Raw genomic sequence first — 23,287 nt, forward strand, 5'->3', positions numbered from 1 at the left:
TCCAAATTTAAAATAGAGAAGTATTAAAAGATCCAAAGTGTGGAGTATTTAAAGATTACGAGTGTACAGAGTCTGAAAAGGAGTCGCAGGTATCTCGTTGGAAGCGTGTAAAATCCTCGCAGCGAGTTACGAAGATAGCATCGGCGAGGAGAATATAATTGAACGACGCGTGAGAAGGGTTGTTCGCGAGCAAAGGGGTGGATGAAACGAGAGGTCGTCGTGAAAGGGGCACGAAAACGATGTCTCTCGCCCTCGAAAAAGGCGACTGGCAACCCCGACGACGACGATAATGATTTATTAATAAGACCTGGATGGTCGGGACTGGTATAAGATCTCAAAGGAGGCGAAGATACTACGTCTGTCCTTCTCTTCTGCCTCCTCTTCCTACTGTCGGTCAAAGTTGTCTTTGTACCGTGATGCTGCCACGTATCTTTCCTTTTTGCCACGGAACAGGATGGCGAACATGAAAAAGGACCAAGAATACTCTGGGGCCTCTGATTCTCTATCCTTGCTACTGCGAACTTTATATCTCTACACTGCAGGTCGCGACAATTGTCTCTTCGTTCTTCTTTGTTCTACGATTTATTTTTAATTTATTAATGGCGGAACTGCACCATTTTTGTCTACTGTTTGCATTATGCTCTGTTTAGCTTTTAATTTTTACGGGGGTTTTATTGGGGGTTGTAAAATATTACACCTAAACATTCACTGTTGATATAATTTGTTACTTGTATGAATTAAAATTGTACTGTGTTAATATATGTTACATATGTTACATATGTGTATTTCATATTTTTTATGGAGTGTTGTAAAACATTCTGAAACATTCACTGCTAAACATTCACTGTTGTTTATAATTTGTTACTTGTATGAATTAAAATTGTATCTGTGTTAAAATATGTTACATATGTGTAGCCTCATATGAGGGACATACATTACTTGTGAGACGCCCTGTATATTTTATATGTATTATGGAACAGTAATGTAATGGAACAGTGCTATATTTTATTATGAATTAAAATTGTCATCACTGTGTTAAAATATGTGTCACATATGTTACATATGTGTACCCCATATTTTTTATTGAGGGTTGTAAAACTTTCTGACACCTAAACATTCACTGTTGTTTATAATTTATTGCTTGTATGAATTAAAATTGTACCTGTGTTAAAATATGTTACATATGTTACATATGTGTAGCCCCATATGAGGGACATACATTACTTGTGAGACGCACAGTATATTTTATATGTATTATGGAACAGTAATGTAATGGAACAGTGCTATATTTTATTATATATTAATATATTTATAATATTATATACATTATGTTCACATATGTTACATATATGTGCCCCCATATAAAGGACATACATTACTTGTGAGACGCCCTGTATATTTTATATATATTATGGAACAGTGCTATATTTTATTACATATATTACATATTAATATATTTATTATATAATATACATTACTGTTTCACAATATACATAAAAATATACAGGGCGTCTCACAAGTAGTGTATGTCCCTCATATAGGAGTACACATATGTCACATATGTGATAACATATGTATATGTATATAATATTATATATTATGTACAGTACATATTTTATTGAATACACAAAAGGTTTTCAATTTGATACAGAAACAATTTTATGAAAGGGAAATTTGAGCCTTTGACGTATATCCTGTCCCCCGAACTTCCGATGGATTCTTTAAAGGAACGAAACTTTGAAGGGAAGATGCCTCAATTTATGGTGATAATACCCTTGAAATATCACTCTATCCGAAACTCGATAATGAAACAGCTTCAGCCGGCTTTCTGTCAACGCGATCGCTATCATCAAACAACCTGATATCGTGAGCCCTTACAGAAATTGCGGCTTGAATATTGCAGCACGCAACCTTAAATTGCCATTATAAAATACCTTCCAGATAACCATCCATCACACGAGTTAACTTTTCTTACCAGAAATAAAGTTTCGAACTTTATTTCATTTTGTTAATTACTTAATAGCGGTTAATAATTTTCTTTCCTACACGAATTTTTATTTTGCAAAACTTCAGCCCTTCACAAGTCATGAGTGAGAATAAATTTACTCTTAAAATAAATTTCAAGAAAATGTTGCAGCAATTAAATTTTAAAAATCAGTACAGAAATTGTAATTTTGAAAAATTATTGAAAAATAAGAAATATTCTGTATAATTTTTTTTATAAATATTTGACAGTAATTTTAATATGTAATCTCATATTTTTCAGCACTCTAAAGAGTATTAAAAATGAATCTCTTAAAAATTTTGAACATGAACGTAATTTTATAAATTTTGAACGTAATTTTGTCCAAAAAATTTTGTTGATTGAATAAAATAAATAGTTCAGGTGTGAACAGCAGTTTGCGAAGGTTTTCGACAGAATTTCAGTAGAAAGAATAAAAGGGTGTAGAGAACCTTAAAAGAAACCTTCGGAACATATCAAACCACTGTAATTTCGTTGAACATTTCGAGGTACGGTGGTTCAACGTGTCCAATTGGGTTACCTCTCTTCAAACCCTTTTCCCCGGTTTTCTCGCGCGACCTCGAATAGCCGAAGAAACGTGAGACCTGCAGGAGATTAAGCACAACCATCTCCTGGAACTGCAACCTTAATTGGAACCACGAAAAAGGCGCAAAAAATTCGTTTAATGAGGGACTAAGGGTCGCTTGTCGAGACGCCGATTTTCCACCGGCAGCCATCACGATATTTATCGAAGCAGAATATTTTCTGCGAAGCTTTTTCGCGCTGCTAACGCATTATGATTTAGTTCCTCATCTGTCACGTTTGCTCCCGTTTTCAAATTATTTTTGCATTAACAATTAACTCGTTCCATTCTTTTTCAATCTCATATTTTTTCAAACCATTAACTCATAAGAAAATAACGAATGTGTATCATACAAATATTTAATTATAAAATTCTACAAGGTTTATTACAAAGTTTGTAAATTTACTGAAAAGAAAATTATTTGACTGCAGACTTGTAAGTGTGAGAATTTCGTGTGAAGTTTGCGTTAGAATAAAAAATAAAAGGTTTAAGCGATAACACGTGTCAGTTTAAAAATGCGTGCCCTTTATAAAGAAACAATAATTTCCTAGAAAATCGATTGGATCTGTTATCCTCCCCGTTTTAGTTTTCCCATCGATCTCCCAAAGAACTCTATAAATATTTCACCGTAATAGCTTTAACGGCTTTGAAATATCTACCAAACCTGATTCAGCCCTCTCCCGCTCGAAATCTCTGAAAAAGGTAACAATACCTATTCCCTATTCCGTAAAACCGACAACACCAGAGTCCCATGGAAACGCGGTTCTATTTACTCGTCGATAAAAAATCAATTTCCGTTCCATCTCTCGAAAACCCTCTGAAACTATCACGAGAGATCGTTGCAATTTGTAATCCCCATTTTTCTACACCTACTGCCCCTCCTGCATTGTCGAACGTTGAACGATGCGCCATTTTCAGAAAAAATTGCGAACACTTTGATCCCTTTTGAAGGATCGTGCTACTTGTCTGATCGACCGCCATTTCGAAACTAGTTGCTTGAACAATTGCGATTTCGTGATACTCGTATGGTCGATCACTATTCCATACTACTGGTCTGATTAGTCACAGCTGCATACTACTAGTTTGATAAATCAATATTGTGTACTACTGGTCTGATTAGTCGATTCCATACTGTTTGTTAGATTAATCACTGTTTCATATTGGTTAGATCAGGCACATGTTACTATTACTGGTCTGGTTATACACAGTTCAATATTCCTTGTCTGATCAAGGATAGTGGCATACTACTTGTCTGATCAGAGACAGTTACATTCTACTTGTCTGACTCCCTAAGTCCATATTCTACTTGCCTGATCATATATAGTTCATACACTACTTGTCTGACATCATAGGGTTCATATAGTACTTGTTTGATCAACAACGTGCTCATACTACTGGTCTGACCATCAACGTCCTCGTACTACTTGTCTTACCATCAACCTCCTCATACTACTTGCCTGACCATTAACCCCCTCATACTACTTGTCTTACCATCAACGATCTTATACTACTTGTCTTACCACCAACAATCCTATACTACTTGTCTGACCACCAACACCCTCGTGCTACTTGCCCGACCATCAACGATCTCATACTACTTGTCTGACCACCAACGTCCTCATACTACTTGTCTTACCATCAACGATCTTATACTACTTATCTTACCACCAACGTCCTCATACTACTTGTCTGACCAGCAACCTCCTCATACTACTTGCCCGACCATCAACTATCTCATACTACTTGTCTTACCACCAACGTCCTCATACTACTTGTCTGACCAGTAACATCCTCATACTACTTGTCTTACTAATAACATTCTCATACTATCTGTCTGGCCATCGACGTCCTCATACTACTTGCCTGATCACATACATCCACATACTACTTGTCTGACCACACAGCCCCTTATCTACTTGTCTGACCACAAACTTTCTACATCCACTTGTCTGATCACTCTCTTCTCATGTACCAATTTTAACCTTTGATATTTCAGTTTGTTTTTGCTAAAGCATTAAACATGAATGCATATGGTGAAAATATAAAATCAGAACATGTACAGTGAAGTCAACAGGTGCATTTGATTAACATAACCGAATCGAGAGTCACTATGGTCGCTATTCGAGACGGAAGCTCGAAATTCGAGGAAAATCAAGTTAGGTTCGAGGTTTCAGGTATTTCTGAGATATTTAGCTTGCAAATGGATGATATAATTAAGAAGTGCTGTTAATTAAAGCGGATAGGTTTTAACGAGTACCCTCGGAAATTTGTAGTGTCCTTCGGCTCGTCGGTGTAATTCAATTCAGAGGGAAGTGTCAGGTCTGCGAAAAGATGAACGAGGGGACATTCATGATTTTAATTTCATCGAGTGCTAATTACGATTTATATACGTTCGGTGTTTAGTTATAACGATTTAGAACTGGAACGCAGAAAAATGTGCAGCTTTAAACTCATGGTTGTCACATGCTGCACGTATGACGAGGATTTAGAAATTTCAATTTCAAAGAGGGACTTTATGAAGTTAGATTTATGAACTGAGACAACGTCATGGGAAGTTCATAAATTCAGAAATTTTTTAGTTGAACTCTTTACACCTTTTACGACACGATAGAATAATTCGACGAAAATATATTTGCGAGGGCGGTCGATAATTTTTTGCACAGAAACAGAGATGAGTTATTTTCATCCCCAATTTCGGGAAGCTTAAAGGAAACGTTGTGACGTCCCGACAGAAGTTTGAACGGCTCCCAGGATGATCCTGGATGAAAAATTAAACCGACCCTGTCGCCGACAATTCGTCTTGCCGCATTTCCGGCGAGGATATACGATCAAACGGCGAAAGAAACTCGTTTCACTGGTCGAATCCTGACGGGGACCGAAGGATGGTTGGTTGTCCAAGCGACCAGTACTTTTTTCCGCGTATTACAGAACTTCTTTTTCCCCGGTCGGCTGACACTGACGAATGCTTGGCCGCTGGGAATTATCTCGCATAAACTCCGCGAACAGTCCCGGCCGCAAAGAGCAGCTGATGTTTCCCTATATGAATGGGCCAAGTGTCTCCACGGCGTTTTTCCCTGCCACGTTTCAATCCATTTTGATCGCGCCTCGGGAACTAGGGTGGATACAACACCTCCCTTTTATACCCACGACACCTGCTGAATTTCTCGTACAATGGACGTGCTATGTACCGGGTGTCCAAATCGGTATGACATCTTTCACCCCATGCTATATAAAACCTCTACTTTATTTCAGAACACTACAAATCATTTTTTGGACCATGTGTGTGACGTGAAGGAATTTTTTATACGAACATCGTATGATACAGAGTGAGTAGACTACTAAGCTAACTCATAGCTTATAGTTTACCTCTTATGTGGTAACAGGAACAAGGTGGTTCACGTACTACTTGTCTTACCATCAACGTCGTCACGCTGCTTGTCTGACCATGAACGTCCTCATACTACTTGTCTGACCATGAACGTCCTCATACTACTTGTCTGACCATGAACGTCCTCATACTACTTGTCTGATCACATACGTCCACGTACTACTTGTCTGACTAACGCCTTCATACTACTTGTCTAACCATCAATCTTCTCGTACTACTTGTCTTATCATCTACACCCTCATACTACTTGTCTGACCACCAACGTCCTCATACTACTTGTCCGATCACATACGTCCACGTACTACTTGCCTGACCACTAACGCCTTCATACTACTTGTCTGACCATCAACCTTCTCATACTACTTGTCGGACTATGAACATCCTCATACTACTTGTCTGAGCATCAACGTCCTCATACTCCTTGTCTGACCATCAACGTTCTCATACTACTTGTCTGATCACATACGTCCATATACTACTTGTCTGACCACACGGTCCATTATCTACTTGTCTGACCACAAAATTCCTACATCTACTTGTCTGATCAGTATTTCCTCATGTACCAATTTCAGCTTTGTAATTTTAGTCTGCTTTTACTAAAGCATTAAACATGAATGCATATGATGAAAATATAAAATCAGAGCATGCATAGTCAAGTCAACAGGTGCATTAACATAATCGAATCGAGAGTCACTATAGCTCATATTCGAGACGGAAACTCGGAATTCGAGGACATAAACTGTGTACCAGTATAAGAAACTCACTTGCAATTTAATTCCTACATTGACCTATTCCACCCTATCCTTCAAGGCAACTGAAAGTATTTATAAATCAACTTTCACTTTCCATCTGCAACGACTTTTAAATAAAAATAAATCGACCTTGAAACTCACCCTCAGGCCAGCAATTTTATATAAAAATATCAAAGTTAATTATAGTTACCTTATTTTAGTATGCCCCCAGAAGTTATCAATCACGTTTTACTAAAAATTTTGTAATGTATTTGGTATAATATGACATGTATGATGAAGTGATACAAATGGTGATATATTCGATGTAAAAGTTTGCACCGCAATCGTTTGCAGAGCGAATGATTTGGATGCCTAGGGTGCCGGTCGTTTTTCAATAATGGAGCATCGCGACGAGCGTGCATATTCGCGCAAGAAGTTTTATTGCGACAGAAAAGTTGGCCGGTTAAATTGATTCAATCGGCCGATCGGAAAAACTGGCCGGCGTACTAACTTCATTCGATCGCATTCGACTACCAATACGGAGCCGGGCAACTCAATTTCTGTGGATGCTTATCGACTTCGTACACTCCGTTGCTCCTTTTCCACTTACGGGTAAATATATTTTTTCTATTTGAATGTGTCACGTGCAATTTTGTCATACGTTTAAATTAACGAGATATAATTTAGGAAAAATATTTGAGAACTTAAAATATAAGACAAAGCAGCATTGTTGATAATTTAATAAAAATATAATTGATAAAAAATTATGTGGAGGTTTGATAATGAATTTGTTGAGGAAATATAAAATTTTTAGTTCATTAGCTCGGACAAATTTTGTGTTATTGATTAAATTAAATATTAATGTGATGTTGAAATGACGAATGGAATAATTACCGAACCTCATTACAAATCAGAAAACTGTAATCGAATTGCATGGTTCAATATACAGTTATTATTCATGATTTTGCAACGAAGCTAATAATTGTTCGGGGAATATTAAAATTAGACTTTCCACGCGCTGTGATAACAATCGAAATTAATTGCAAATTAACTGTAACAAATAATTAATAATAAATCCGTGCGCTTGCGTGATTAACAATGGTAATTATTATTATTGAGAACGCATTCGTTGATTGAACTGGATTGCAATTTAAAGCGGACCACGGTGATTCGCTTCGTTTGTTTCGATTGAAAACGCCGATCGCATTCAAATTAGCGAAATAAGAACGACGAGCGTAGCCCATCTGCCACTCGGATCATCATTTTATCGGCACGATTACAAAACCGTCGATAGATCCGATTATTCGAAAGACCGAAGTTCCGCGATTACGGTTCGCGCAGCACTAAATTTCAAGCTTCCTCCATAAGCTTGAAACAGTATTCAAGGACTGTTACTTAGCGATGAACTTTTCCATTTAACTCAAGGACTCAATTTCACGTGGTAGAATAATCTGAATTCTTCATACTTCAATTCTGCTTTCCAACTCCTCGTTCGAAACTTAGATTAAAAAACATACTTTGCTTCTTAATTAACCGCCTCGAAACTGCGTTAGGAGGTAACTCCATCGTGGAATAATTGGAATTGATTCCTCCAGTATGAATTCCCTCATCAAGACGTATTTGAAATGGATATAATTATCCCCGAAGTATAATAATTGCTTCGGAAAGCAATTAAAGTGATATTATACATTCACCGTTACAGTCATGGTTATTGGATAATATGAATCCCATTCCGTCAGTTATGGCCACATATGGACCTATCTCACTTGTCTGCTAGCAAACCAACCTCAGATTATTAATATGATTCGCTTATCGCCCGGATGTCACTGGTCTGACCACCTACGAGCCAATTCTACTTGTCTGACCACTTGCTGGGTAATGGTGTTGGCCTGCGTATCTACATGTGAATACTATTAGTCTGATCGCGTGTACGTTGATGCTACTTGTCTGATCAATTAAGATTAATACTATTGGCAATATCCCATGAAGCAAATAGCTCTCACTTTCAGGACAATACTACTGGTTTTATCACTTTCAGGATAATATTGGTTTAATCACTTTTTGAATAACGTTACTGGTCTGATCAGTTACGGTATAATACTACTAGTCTGACCACTCTCAAGTTATACTACTTGTCTGACTGCATACAAGCTCATACTACTGATCTGACTGCATGCAGACTCATACCACTGGTCTGACTGCGTACAGAGTCATACTACTAGTTTGACTGTATACAAGCTTATACTACTGGTCTGACTGCATACCAGCTTATACTACTGGTCTGATTGCATAGAGACTCATACTACTGGTCTCACAGCATATAGACTCATACTACTAGGCTGACTATGTACGGACTAATACTACTGGTCTGATCACCTACAAATTAAAACTACTAGTCTACCTATACATTAATACTCTTAGTCTGACCACATGCAGTGCAATACTACTGTTCTAACCACATACAGGATAATATTACTGGTTTGACTACCTATAGGTTAATGTTATTGATCTGACTACCTACTGACTAATAATAATGGTTTGACTATTTACAAATTAATAGTGTAGGTCTAACCACATACAGTGCTGTATTACTTGTCTGACCTCATACAGGATAATACTACTTGTCTGATCACTTATAAATTAATATTACTGGACTGACTACCTATATGTTAATTCTACTGATCTGACTACCTATTGACTAATAATACTGGTTTGACAATCTACAAATTAATACTGCAGGTCTGACCACATACAGTGCAATACTACTCGTCTGACCACATACAGGATAAAACTACTTGTCTGATCATCTATAAATTAATATTACTGGACTGACTACCTATAGGTTAATGTTACTTGTCTGACCACAAGTTCATACTACTAGTCTGACTACCTATAGGTTAATATTACTTGTCTGACTATTTTCTCATTAATTCTACTGGTCTCTCCAGATACTGTATACATCCCATTTTTCTGAGCTACATTCCACGTATCATATTTCTACCACAATTTCCTTCCGATTCACCGAGCATGAAAATATGTGACAAAAGTATAAAATCAGAAACGGAGTCAACAGGTGTAGCAATTTGATCAACATAATCGAACAGAGGTTGGCAACCATGTCCGCGGTTTTGTGGCTGGTTTCGACTAGGTTGTACCTCAGTTGTTCCTCGAACGAAAATACAACAGCAACCTTGTTTACCAGTCCAGCTGGATTTTATCGTGTGCCTATGCCTTTTCCAATATCGGGGAATACTTTTCTACTGTCTTCAATTTTCCTCTCCATTTCCCATCGTTCCGAAGTTTCTTGGTCGCGCGACTCCTTTTGCGACTGATCGAAAGAAGTGCTTTCCGTCGCAACGATAAAGAAAACCATATTCCCGTATTATTCTTTCAACATCGAAGAATAACGTAGTGCGTTCCGCTAGTTGAAAACCGTACCGAGACTAATGGAACTTGGACTTCTTGGATATGTTTTCTGATCGCTGGCTACAAAACGGAATCGCGAAATTCTCGATACCAATCGACTAGTATAAACAGCACCGTGTTATTTTGCTTTGACGTCTTAATTAAAACGGTGATTCGTTTTTCACTTGTTGCACGATCTGTTTGCATCCATAGTCACTAAATCCGTAAAATTAATTTTGTACCTCAACGAAAAGATTCATCAAATCGTAAACATATTCCGTAGAGAATATCCTTAATTCAGCCTCATTGCGAGTATTCACTCTGTAAAGTTGTTGTAATAGCTGAGCACATATGCCCCTGGCAAACTCATGCACAGTACATTAAATAATTCAGGGCACTCTTCGTGTAATTACGGTATCCGTATTGTTAAAATTGAAACCATCGTGAAATTATCATTGCAATATGAATATTGAATATTATTTAAATAGAAAATTTCATTCGGCAAATGTTCCTGCTATATTCTCTAAAATAGAACTGTCACTATGCATTACCGTTCGAATTAAATTCACGTACCATTAAAATATCCCCACATTTTAAATGGACGTCGAATCAGCTTTGAAACTGAAATTGCCCCCGTCGCCGATAATAATCGTATTATTATATAACAGTGGATAATTCCGAGGTTCAGAAATCGATTCATAAAACAGAACTTACCCATCAACGTCACGAAACGATCGGTCCGCTTCAGTTCACTGTATCCGTTCCCCGTATTCGCAATAATCTGTCGTCCGAACCGTTCTCCTCCATTCACTTCCGGAAACGTGACAAACACCGCTACTTCCCGTCACCACTGCGTCAAGCGAACAAATGGCAACACCACTCGCGATACACAACGAACGATCAAGCACACGTTTCGTCACTGTTCCTTATCTTGAATCTTCGCGAAGGTCCAAAGGATCCCCGGCCGCTATGTCATCGTCGAACAAAGCGCATCGAGCGGTCACAGTGGAAATATCAACCGGTGGAATCGATTGTCCCCGATAGTTATTCTAGTTGGCCTCGATTTACGGCGAGCGGGCACGTGTTCACGCTCGAGTGCACCAGGTAGACGGAAATCGTCGGAAAGAAGTCGACTCGAGCAGTCCCTTTGTTCCCTTGTTATTCTTTCCCCGGAGTGTCTTACCGAAGACCCCTGCAATCTGGCTATCCGCCCCTTTCATCGGGCTGATAAGATTCAATCGGACGCTTGGATAACCTCGATAGTCGATGAATCACTGGGTCACAAAGAGACTAGCATCCCCAGACACCCCACCGGAATCCTTGAAACTGGAGGATCCCTCGGGGATCATCACAAACGAAAACACTGTCACTCGAAATCACTGAACACTGTCGACCCAGTCCACATCTTCGAGCCAGATGTCTTAACCCACGAATACCTGTTCGACGAACGAACGGTGTAGCAAAGAGGTCGAGATTAGAGGTCAGTCGATGACGCGGGTCACACGTTAGCAGCACGTGACATGGCCGTGCGTGACGTGGCAAGGACAACGGCGACGGAGAGGACTGCCACGTTACACCTGGTACCAGGGCCACCCGGTGTGACGTTCTGGCCTGGTCTGTGTACCAGGGTGCTACTGGGGATCGCCGTATGCTTGTTTTTGCAGGGCTGCTAGCTTGAGGGAGCGGGAACATCGGTAGGGGGATGGTGGCGCGAGACAGAGGGTAGGGACGCGTAAAGCGGACCGAGATGAACGCGTAGAGGGATGAACGGAGACGCCGTTGCGGGTAGGACGAAGAGAGGATTCGGGGAGAGACAAAGAGGGCGGTTGGCTGGTAGGGGTGGCGAACGAGAGGGGTTGTTAGACGAACAGAGATACAGGGAACAGCTGAACACGCGGGGCCGAGGGGCGCAAAACACGGGAAAGAATGAACTAACGTCAGAGCGCGACACGCTGAAGAGGGAGCAAGGAAGGACGGCGAGGATGGTGGGGGTGCAAAGGAGACAGAAAATTCATCCCTCCTACGGGAAGCTTCGCCTGGTCCCGACGACGGTCCTGCGTTGCGACGGCGCAAGGATCTCTGTCCTTTTTCAACGACGCCCCCTCCCTTCTATCCGGCGTCCACCCCTGAACGCGCCACCCCTCCGCCGCCGATCGATCCGTCGTCCGTTCGTTCGTTTCGTTCGTCTGCTACGGGATTGTGTGCTCGCGTGTGCACACGAGGATCTCACGCGTACGACGTGAGTCGTGGAGAACGGCACGCGCGTGACCGGTACGCAAACGGCGACGAAACGCGCGGGAAAGTCGACAGGAAGCTGCGTGCCGGTTCTTGTTACCGCCAGATTTACCGACTCGTAATTATCGCGCACGCCGTCAAACGGAAAAATGTTCCGCTCCCTAACGAGATTCAACGCTGACTATCTTTTTCAAAAGACTTACAGATCGAATTTGAAAGAATTCAGGTTTCGAGTGCTTGTATGCTGTTTGCCTTGTTTCGAATCGCGTTCATCGATGTTTGGAGTGGTTTGATCGATGGAGTGGCTGAGTTTGATTGATTGACGTTTGGTTACTCCTGTTTGGAGTATTGTACAGATTAATCTTTGAGGTGATACGTTGGCTTTCGTTGTTTGTAGTTTGATCGATGTTTGAAGCGGTTGATGTTATGGCTATGAGTAGATTAACTGTTTGGAATCTGTTGTATGATTGATGTTTGTACTGTTGGATTGCCTGTTTGAAGTGGTTGATTGATGTTTGGTATGGGTGTGTAGAACTGGTGTGTGTTGGATTAAGTGCTTGAAGTGTGGAGTTGCATTGATTGATGTGTGGGATGATTCTGTTGAGTTGGATCCATGTTTGAAGTTGTGGATCTGATTGGCTAATGTTTGAGACAGTTGTGTACCAGTTGACTTGGTTGATATTTGAGCTAATTTTATATGGTTACTGAGGAAGTAACTAACTTTGAATAGTTTGTAGATGCTGTATTATGGTTCCTAAAGATTTTTGATCACCTGCAGGATATTCTGTATTGTATCATAATTAAATGAACATACATCTTATCTTATATGACACAAGATGTATGTTCATTTTATTATGATCTTATGTGACACATTATTAATCACACATGTTCCTAATTTCTGGAACATCATACTCAGAGGAGTTTGCTTACATGCATATATTTTGAACACGTTCAGTTACAGCTTCTTTGTTCAATTAATGAGGAACATCACCCAGTATCATTAATTAGTATTATTTTATAGAAATGTACGTAGTAACAATAGTAGTCAAAGTTTCGTCTAAGAGTATCACTTAGGAGTCATTCATATTTTATGAGCACACGAAAACGAACAGAGTATAAAGTGTACAAACAAGCAACAAAAGCAGTAAAGAAAGAAAGCGAAATCAGCGTGAAGCCGCGTACAAAATGGAGAAAGGTGAGATCGCAGTATGCAAATCTCGTAGGAAGTTAAGATTGCGAGCTCGCAGCAGGATTCGCGAGAAACCGCGAGATTAGTGCACGTGTATATTGTATCACAAGCTGGGGTTGCAGTTATACGCGAATTCAAGCGACACGTCGACGACTTAAAGCGGCACACGTAAAACATGAACCCTCCGGAATTCGTCCTCTCCCTGCAGATGTGTGTCGAATTTCGTGGCCTGCATGACTTCTCGGGACGCCGCGTTAATTTTCATCCCCGCGACTTTGGACGCGACAAGCAACCTTTCGCGAAACTTTGTCCTTTTGAAAAGGTGTGTCGCTTTGTTAAACACTTGTATCAAATTCTAACACGAACGCGTTTAATTGTTTACGGAATGACATGAGATTTCGCCGAGGAGAAAGAAGGTGGAGGAAAAACAAAGAGTTACAGTGAAGTAACTGGTGATACCGTTTCAAAGAACACGAGCACTTTGTATGCCAGGTATTGCAGGCAAAGCATCTCTCCCGTAGACGTCCCTTTTTCTTACAAAAGAATTTGATTTCACAGGTATTCTCCATGCACATATTTCTGTTGACACTTCCCTCGTTCTTTCTTATGAAATTTTTCTGTTTAAAACTACTGCCTTAGTATATCACTGCTCCGGGTTCCTTTGTAACAGTAATTTTCAGAAAGGACTTCGCTACCGATCTGAGCTTCCATTGAACTGCGATTCTCACATTCCGTCATATCGTCACCTCTGCACGATTCATACAAGAAACCAATAGAAAAAGTATTCAAATGTTCTAAATTTTGTTTGAAGACGATAAGAAGCTCCAAGCAAATTAGTAAATTAATTATGGTTACAAATCCCAGCGAGCTGTGCATAGCTTCAAAGCCGGCGCAATAAAACGAGCATTAAGGGAGGTGAACTTACGTTAAAGTTCGCGTAACACTGTTGTTCCAAAACTGGATGCTCTCTTCAACGACGCGTGCACGCGTTTACCCTACTCGCGATTCCCGTATGAGTCAGCAGTTGAGTGTCTAGCAGGTTTGTCGTAGCAGCCGGGAAACTTCCGGTTTGTTCGTAGTGTGTGCGGTCAGACGACAGTGGTAGTTTCATTCGACGTTTCCGGTGCCGTGCCCGCGATTCTGACGCACGCATCAGACTGTTGAACATCTTTCGTTGCGTACTCAACCCGTTAACCAACCGGAAACACGAGTGCACTTCAACTACTTGGAGAACTGTCGCTAAAGTGCTAATTGACGAATGGTAGCTGCAAGGTAAATTGAAAGAGCTTCAAAGGAAAATGTCAGCGTTCAGCGCCTCGAATCTAACAATCACATTACTTTCGTATCCAAACGATTTGCTACCTTGTCATTTGCTTACAGTTACTTTAAATTATTCAAGTAATTCTGATTATCTGCACGTGACGATTATCTTCTTTAGTTTAACTCTATTTTGCATTGACACGTAGACATGGCAACATCAGAGTTTGATTTTGAATACTACAGCATGATATAGCGTCTGAGAAGTTTGCTTGTCCGATCGTTATTAAATATTTCATTAACAGGGTCAGCAAACTTGAAATGGAAGGCTAATGGAGTTTCTAAGATTGTGTAGTGGGTCATGAAGGTTAACGGCAGTTACGTGCATACTTTATCTGTCAGTTTATGGTCTCAATCCTTTGAGGATGATGAAGCTGCGAGTTTGTAGATAATCGTCAGCATAGCTTATGAGTTTGGACATGCACGGTTCTGGCGTAAATGTATAATGCGCGCATAAAGGAACTGGAATATTGCATATCTTAATTGAAGCATTATTCTATGGAGACGTACCATTGAATCTTAAATCACCGTTGAATATCTGTCCTCGTATTCTATTTGCGGTGCATTGTACTTCGTCCGTATAATATCACGTATGTCATGCACGATTATCTGATGATCATATTGTAGTTGTGTAACGAGCTTATGGACTGTAGCGTTTGGACCAATTCTTTATGGTTGGATACTGTTCTCATCTACTATTATATTGTAGTCTGATCTTTTTGGAATGGGAGTGAATTGGATGGCCACTAAGCAAGTAGTACTTGTCTGAACATCTATCAATCAGTTACTACTCGTCTGACCACGTAGCAGTCACTTACTACTTGTCTGAGTACTCACTGATCTTATACCACTTGTCTGACCACCCAGCAGTCACTTACTACTCGTCTGAGTACTCACTGATCTTATACTACTTGTCTGGCCACCTATCAATCCCTTACTACTTGCCCGACCACCTCTCAGCCACTTACTACTCGTCTGACTACTAACTGGTCATATACTACTTGCCTGACCACTTATTAGTCACATACTACTCGTCTGACTATGTACTTAGAATCACACACTACTTGTCTGATCACCTACGAGTCACATACTACTTGTCTGACCATCAACGTCCCCATACTACTTGTCTTTTTACATACGACCACATATTACTTGTCTGATCAGCTGCTGTGATATGCTACTTGTCTGATCAGATACTACCACCTACAACTTCTGTGATCACCTACTGTCAGACACTACTTGTCTGCCCACATACTGACATATATTACTTGTCTGCTCACAAACTGACATATACTACTTGTCTGACCAGATACTGACACAATCTACTTGTCTGGCCACCTACAGTTCCTGAAGCACTTTTTTCTCCCCATAATGTACCCGTACTATTTATTCAACAAAACTTATTTTCTTTTGCAGTATGTCAAGTCGTACATTCACTCACTCCCAGATAAATATTACATATTAAAAATTAACTGCTACTGAATAGTAAATTGAATTTCATGTAACGGTCGTTGTTTCAATCGAGAGTAGATAATGCGACACAACGCGTGCCCATAAGGGCAAGGGCGTACAATGGTATTAACCTCGAGTGACCTGGTTTTAGAGTAATCAGTCTACGCTTCTTCATAACCACGGGAAGCTATCTATGTCTACCATAGAACGATGCACGTTTTCGCAGCGATTCACCGTGGGGTTACACGTGGCCGGGCAAACTCGCGTCGCTTCGCGGTCGATTCGTCCGATGATGTAGGTACCGGTTCCATTTATCAGATTGCCGCGTCCAGACGGGGCCGTGTATGATTTTAAGCGCGTGTACGTGCACAATTACCGGTTCTGCGGGACGTGCGCGATGGAATTGTGCCTTCGATTCGATAGCCCGTGCACGCTTCCGTCCGCCTGTAATCTACACGCCGCGGACCGTATCGCGGTGAATGCTCGCGATCTAAGCGGCTTGAAAACGCGCACGTTCATCGAGCCGCAATTAGTGTACCCCGCTGTAATTAGTTCGACACCTCGGTGAATTGATAACGCTCCTGTGACGGCGACTTCGACGAGTCCCTCTTGCGGTTCTTCCCAAATTTCTCAATTTTCAGATCTCTAAAACTTGTTATCTCGCGGAGTACTCTGAACTCCCAAATTACCTAATTGTGTTTCCAAACTCACTAATTGCCGAACCACTAAATCACCTAATACTAAGCTTGTCGATCTCTACATCGCCAGATTATCAATTTCTAAAATCCTCACATCCCTGAATCACTCAAATCCCCAATAGCTAAGTACCCAAATCCTCACGTGTCCAAATTCTGAAATTTGCCAATCTCACACCGAATAATCAATTTCTCAAATCCTCACGTATCCATCTAAATCTACATTTCCTAAATATTCCAAATCCAGCAATTTGCGGATACTGAAATTTCCGAATCGCTGAACCTGAAATTATCAATTCTAAAATTCCATAAATCCCCACTTGCAGAAATCCCGAAATTCCTGCGGCAGTAAAATTGAAAAGCTCGAAACTGCTAAATCCCTGAACGCGAAATTCGACGAAGTATTTAACAAAGTTATTTGCAGTATGTTAATTAAGATCGTTGCCCCGAAAGTAGGTAATAGAACCCGGAGCGTTAACCACGAAGTGCTCCGTTTGTACTTAACCTAAATATTCCGGTGCGAGGTTCATTCATCATCCCGTTTATGATTCATGCAAGCCTGAACGGCGAGTTTTAATCGGCGAGTTCGTCGCGGGCTTGGCGAAATTTCCGGGAGCCACGGGGCCGTACGTAATTCGTATTCACAATATCGGCGACGCTATCGAGCACAGGCGTGTAACTTCTGTTTGTAGGGAGCAAAGTAATTTTACGTGCTCGCGGCGGAATATATGCGAGCGAGCGAACGAGCGGAGACGTACGCGCGAGCCGGCAATTTGTTACCGGCGTGCAAAAGTGCATACAACTGCGGACGCTGCTTGGCTGATATATACGAGCGGCATTTGCATCCGCGGGATAGTTTTACACCTGAATACGCGACCTCTACTTTTACTCTCTTCTTTTTTCATCCACTTCCTTATCGCCTGCCTGGATACATGCGCGAGGTGCAGAATCGTATCACGGATTCAACTTGTCCGGTCACGTAGAGTATTCTATTAGTATAACCACAGCCAGTACTTATTCTCTTTATTTCGTTATGTTTGTTCGCTTATCTACAGTTTCAGATTCGGTTCTACGTATTTGGTCACGTTCTACTTGCCTCGTAGGCGAAATCGTATATCCTGTGCGGTATCTGATCATCTATTCCCTTGAATTTTCCTTGTTTGAGCCTCTATACTACTACAACTTGTAAGATCACTTGCAATTGTATCTTCAATTCCATTAGAAATACCTGCTACCTTGTTCTGAGATTGTTGAACATGCTGTTATTTTCTGTTCCATGCTATTTGTCTGACCATCTACTAATTTGTACTACTTGTCTCTTAAAACGTATCATTCTACTTGTCTGACCACCTTCCATACATTCACAATTTCATTATTTACTGTTCAAACACAAGTTGTCTGATTAATCATGGTACCGTACTACTTGTCTGACCAGCAGTGGTCATAGTCCATATACTACTTGTCTGACCAGCAGCAGTCATAGTCCACATACTACTTGTCTGATCAGTAGTGGTCGTCGACCATATACTACTTGTCTGACCAGCTGCAACTATAGACAATATACTACTTGTCTGACTGGCTGCACCCATAGTCCATATACTACTTGTCTTACCAGCTACAGCCATAGTCCATATACTACTTGTCTGACCAGCTGCAACTATAAACCATATACTACTTGTCTGACTGGCTGCACCCATAGTCCATATACTACTTGTCTGACCAGCTACAGCCATAGTCCATATACTACTTGTCTGATCAGCTGCAACTATAGATTGTATACTACTGGTCTGACTAGCTGCACCTATAATCCATATACTACTTGTCTGATCAACTACAGCCATAGCTCATGTATTATTTGTCTGACTAGCTGCAGTTGAAGAGTACATACTACTTGTCTGATTGCTGCACTCATAATCCATATACTACTTGTCTGACCAGCTACAGTCACAGTCTATTTACTACTTGCCTGACCAGCTCGAGTTGCATAGTATATACTACTGGCCTGACTAGCTACGTCCATAATCTATATACTACTTGTCTGACCAACTACAGCCATAACTCATATACTACTTGTCTGGTCAGCCCCAGTTGAAGAGTATATACTACTTGTCTGACTAGCTGCACCCATAATCCATATTCTACTTGTCTGACCAGCTACAGCCACAGTCCATATAGTACTTGTCTGGTCAGCCCCAGTTGAAGAGTATATACTACTTGTCTGACTAGCTGCACCCATAATCCATATTCTACTTGTCTGACCAGCTACAGCCACAGTCCATATACTACTAGTCTGACCTGCTCCAGTCGCAGAGCACATACTACTTGTCTGACCAACGTCACATACAGACTATATACCACTTGTCTGACCACGTGTAGAGCCTGTCTGACCACGTATCGACCCTGTCTCTCTACGTACAAAGTGAGATCCAGCTGCTCCTCACACGAAAATGTAACAGCAATCTTGTCGGTCAGTCCAGCCAAGTTTATGGCGCCCTTATACCTTTTCCAATATCGGAAAATACTTTCCTACTATCGTCAATTTTCCTCCTCATTTCCATCCTCTTTATCCGAAAGTTTCTTATCCATGTTGTTACTATTTTACGCAAACGCTAATGCATTATCGGTGGATTGAACGATATCGTTAGCACATCCAGTCATTTTATAAAGTGTTTTAACAGAGAGGAGGAGCCGTTTGCGGAGAATGTCGAACGTGCCCCGAAGATATTTTGATGAGATTCCTTCTGAGGGTATATCCTTAACCCGTTGCCGGTTTAGAGGCCCGTCAAAGCGGAGTGTAATAATTTGCGTGCACTGAACAGCTGCATATATGTACCCGGTGTACACACGAACGTGTACATGGCTACACATAAGGTACATATTCGCGCGTATATACAGTACTCATATTACTGATACCGTGCGGACCGCTGATGTACATTAACCTTTAAGTGTGTGATTAACCCCTTTAAGCGGGACTCCCGATGCAAAATGAACACCGCCTTTTCTTTCACGAGCAACTTAAGTCTACATCATTTGTTCTCGTGGAACTTCCACTTTCGACGCTCGGCCACGCGAACGAATAATTTCAGAAGAAAATTTATTCAACCAATAAAAATCGATCGAACGCTCGCGGCGTAATTACCTCTCGGCTATAAAATGTATTCGAACGTTTTGTAGCGAGCATTTTTTTGCTCCCTGGCAACTTTTACTTTTCTTTCGAGCAATTCTTGCAAACGATCTCGTGGCACTTTTAATTAACCACGTACTAAGATTTATCGAACGACTCGAGGAACAATGTTGCGTCTACAGTCGCACGCTTGTTAATTGCAAAAAGGAGCGAGTTCAAGTTTGATGCGGCAATTTGGCGCAGCAGGTTCGTTATCGTCGAGACGTTTACGCGAAGCTGGTGCTGCTTGTAGCTGGACTTCAATGCTGCAAGGTTAATGAAGTTTCGGCTCATTAGGCCGCGCAATCATGAGTTGTACGGCTCACGATCGATTAAACCCGTCGCTGCGGAATCGATTATGAAGATCTAATTACTCCAAAGTATTCCCATTAACTCGAGGATGCGTTGAAATTTCCTTAACTGTTATCGCGAAATACCAGCGAAGGGCTCCTAAGGGAAAGTTACGCTGTTCGTCTTTATTCGCCGACAAAAACACCTCGTAACAATCTTTTTGTCCTAATTGCGGTATCATGAGGCAACACAAGCTAACAAAAACTTCTCGTGTAAGCGTTACATCTGCTTATCTCCAGATTAATCCAGCTTGATGTACGAAGGTGTAAAATTTCTTCGGTTTAACGTATCATTATAGCAGGCTGGAAGAGGCACGAGCAGAATACCACGAATCTCGATGTTCACGCTTTAAGGTTAACGAAGTTTCGCCTCGTTACGTTCTAGGGTTACCAAGCTCGGTCGGCCCTTTCACCATGCTAGACGGTTGATTAATTTTCTAGATAACGATCCGCCTCGCACTACGTTTGAGATTTTACCAGACCGTCTAAAAAAGGCACTTGTTGCGCTGGAACAGAGAGGAACGGCTGACGGGTCTGATTGAACTTCGGGCTATCTTCCTTCAACTTACGTTATCAATTACATGCGATGATTTTAACGAACTTGCGGTTCACATTTACCGAGTCAATATTCGGTACATCATTCGACGGATATTTTCGTGATATTTTCCTTAATTGCTGAAATTATTGAAATACGATATTTTTACAAGTTAGAGGGACTCTACAAAATTATAATATACGGTATCAAAAAATAGCTTGCGTTCGAATTTGGTGAAAGTCCACATCTTTGTCTGACATAATTCTCCATGGTTTATGTAATTCACCATGACTCAGTGATACGTTACGTAATAAAAGTTAAAGGAAGGTGAAATTCACTAGGAGCTGAATTAATAAAGATCACTATACTCCGTTGATAGGCGTGCAGGTAAACAAGGAAGATTGATGAGATGCGGTATGTGAAATCAGATGAATTCATTTATGTTTTAGATGTTAAGTTCGTTCTCGCAGAACGAAATTAATTTTTCACTAGTCTGGGGATCTGCGAGGTATTTCGTAAACGTGTTACAGAGCCCGTTTCCAGGCAATTTAACGACCTTTCCGGGAGTATAAGTGATTTAGGTGTTCTCCTCAGAATTAAGCGGATATTTTCTGCTGGCTACGTCCAGGATCAGATTAGCGATTTTGCGGGGTACTTCGTTTTCCCCGTAATCAGATTGAATTAACGTGGTATAGAGTTATGCTTGGTTAATAATATCCCCTGTGTTTAACAAACACATTACGTGCCGCGAGAAAATTTCTTCAGGACCGAGATAATGTTTAGTCTGAAGAGAAAAGTGAACGTCGAGAGCCTGTTTGAGATTCTAACTAGTTGCTAACGAGCACTCGATGTTGGTACTTGGTCTGAACGTTATTTTATTGTTGTATTATATATTTGATATTTTAGGTTTCGTTGTGTTTGATTTGGTTATAAGGGTATACTACTTGTCTGACCACTTACAGATATACTACTTGTCGGACCACTTGCATATGTACTACTTGTCTGATCACTTACAGGTGTACTACTTGTCTGATCACTTACAGGTGTACTACTTGTCTGACCACTTGCACATGTACTACTTGTCTGACCACATAGACTTATACTACTTATCTGACCACTTACATATGTACTACTTGTCTGACCACATAGACTTATACTACTTGTTTGACCACTTACATATATACTACTTGAGTGACCACATAGACTTATTCTACTTGTCTGACCACGTACACCTATACTACTTGTCTGACCACATAGACTTATACTACTTGTCTGACCACATAGATTTATACTACTTGTCTGACCACATAACCTATACTACTTGTCTGACCATATATACTTATACTACTTGTCTGACCTTCGTACACCTATACCACTTGTCTGACCACATAACCTATACTACTTGTCTGACCATATATACTTATACTACTTGTCTGACCTTCGTACACCTATACCACTTGTCTGACCACATATACCTATACTACTTGTCTGACCACATACACCTATACCACTTGTCTGACCACCTACTGTAAAAATCTACTAGTCTGAGCATTGACCAAATTGAACATATAATTCATTACAAATAACACCTGTGTTTAACACGCCTATAATAAACATCACAAACATTGAATATAATAAGTCACAAGTTAAAAAGCACTTCAAACAGCAATTTCATGTTACACAGAAGGAACACAGATGATAAGTCCTCCCCTCCTGGACGTTTGTGAGGCAATGTAAGACACGTGTCTTAATTTATTCATACACAAAGGTAGTCGATAATGGCGGTTCTTCGTCGATTCTGTGATTCGTGTAATTAGTTGTACAAAGACTAGCAGGAACGCGACTCGGTTGGTTGAAAACGAGTCCCCAGGGATCGACACCGGATGCAAGAAGCCGGATATCCGTTTTCGGTTGCGGAAGAATGGGAAGCTGCGAAAGGAAACGAAGAAGAAATTCAGACAAGGCGAGTTTACAGAGAAGTTAAGGCGAATTGTCATTAACCTGCGGGTTGTTTCGGTTAATGAGGTACAGCGTCGTCTTAAATGAACGTGTAACCTTCCCTCGTTATTCTGCGTTGCAAAACTTTCTAAGTCTAACATTCTGCTGCTCTGAAACTTTTACTGCTGCCAAACTCTACAATCACCTGGCTCTAATGCTCTAGCTTTTAGAGCTCGAAAATTATCAAAATTGCGCTGGGAAATTTTCAAAGTTTATAATTTCATCATTTTTAAAGTAGTTTAAT

At 40.6% G+C, this 23,287-nt stretch overlaps 1 protein-coding gene across 5 annotated transcripts in view; it reads right to left on the bottom strand.

Annotated features, from left to right (window-relative positions):
* NLG-5 (neuroligin 5) overlaps window positions 1-23,287 on the bottom strand; it is a 317,239-nt gene that overhangs the window by 223,945 nt on the left and 70,007 nt on the right. For 2 of the 5 annotated variants that reach the window (XM_076539449.1, XM_076539448.1), the window contains exon 1: window positions 10,824-11,728. The exons of the other annotated variants lie outside the window; for them this stretch is intronic. The gene's annotated coding sequence lies outside the window, so the exon portion shown is untranslated. Of the gene's footprint in view, window positions 1-10,823; window positions 11,729-23,287 lie in introns of those variants that run through there. 5 annotated transcript variants of the gene reach the window in all.

The sequence above is a fragment of the Megachile rotundata genome, chromosome 14, assembly GCF_050947335.1.
Source record: "Megachile rotundata isolate GNS110a chromosome 14, iyMegRotu1, whole genome shotgun sequence".
Taxonomy (NCBI): Eukaryota; Metazoa; Arthropoda; class Insecta; order Hymenoptera; family Megachilidae; genus Megachile; species Megachile rotundata.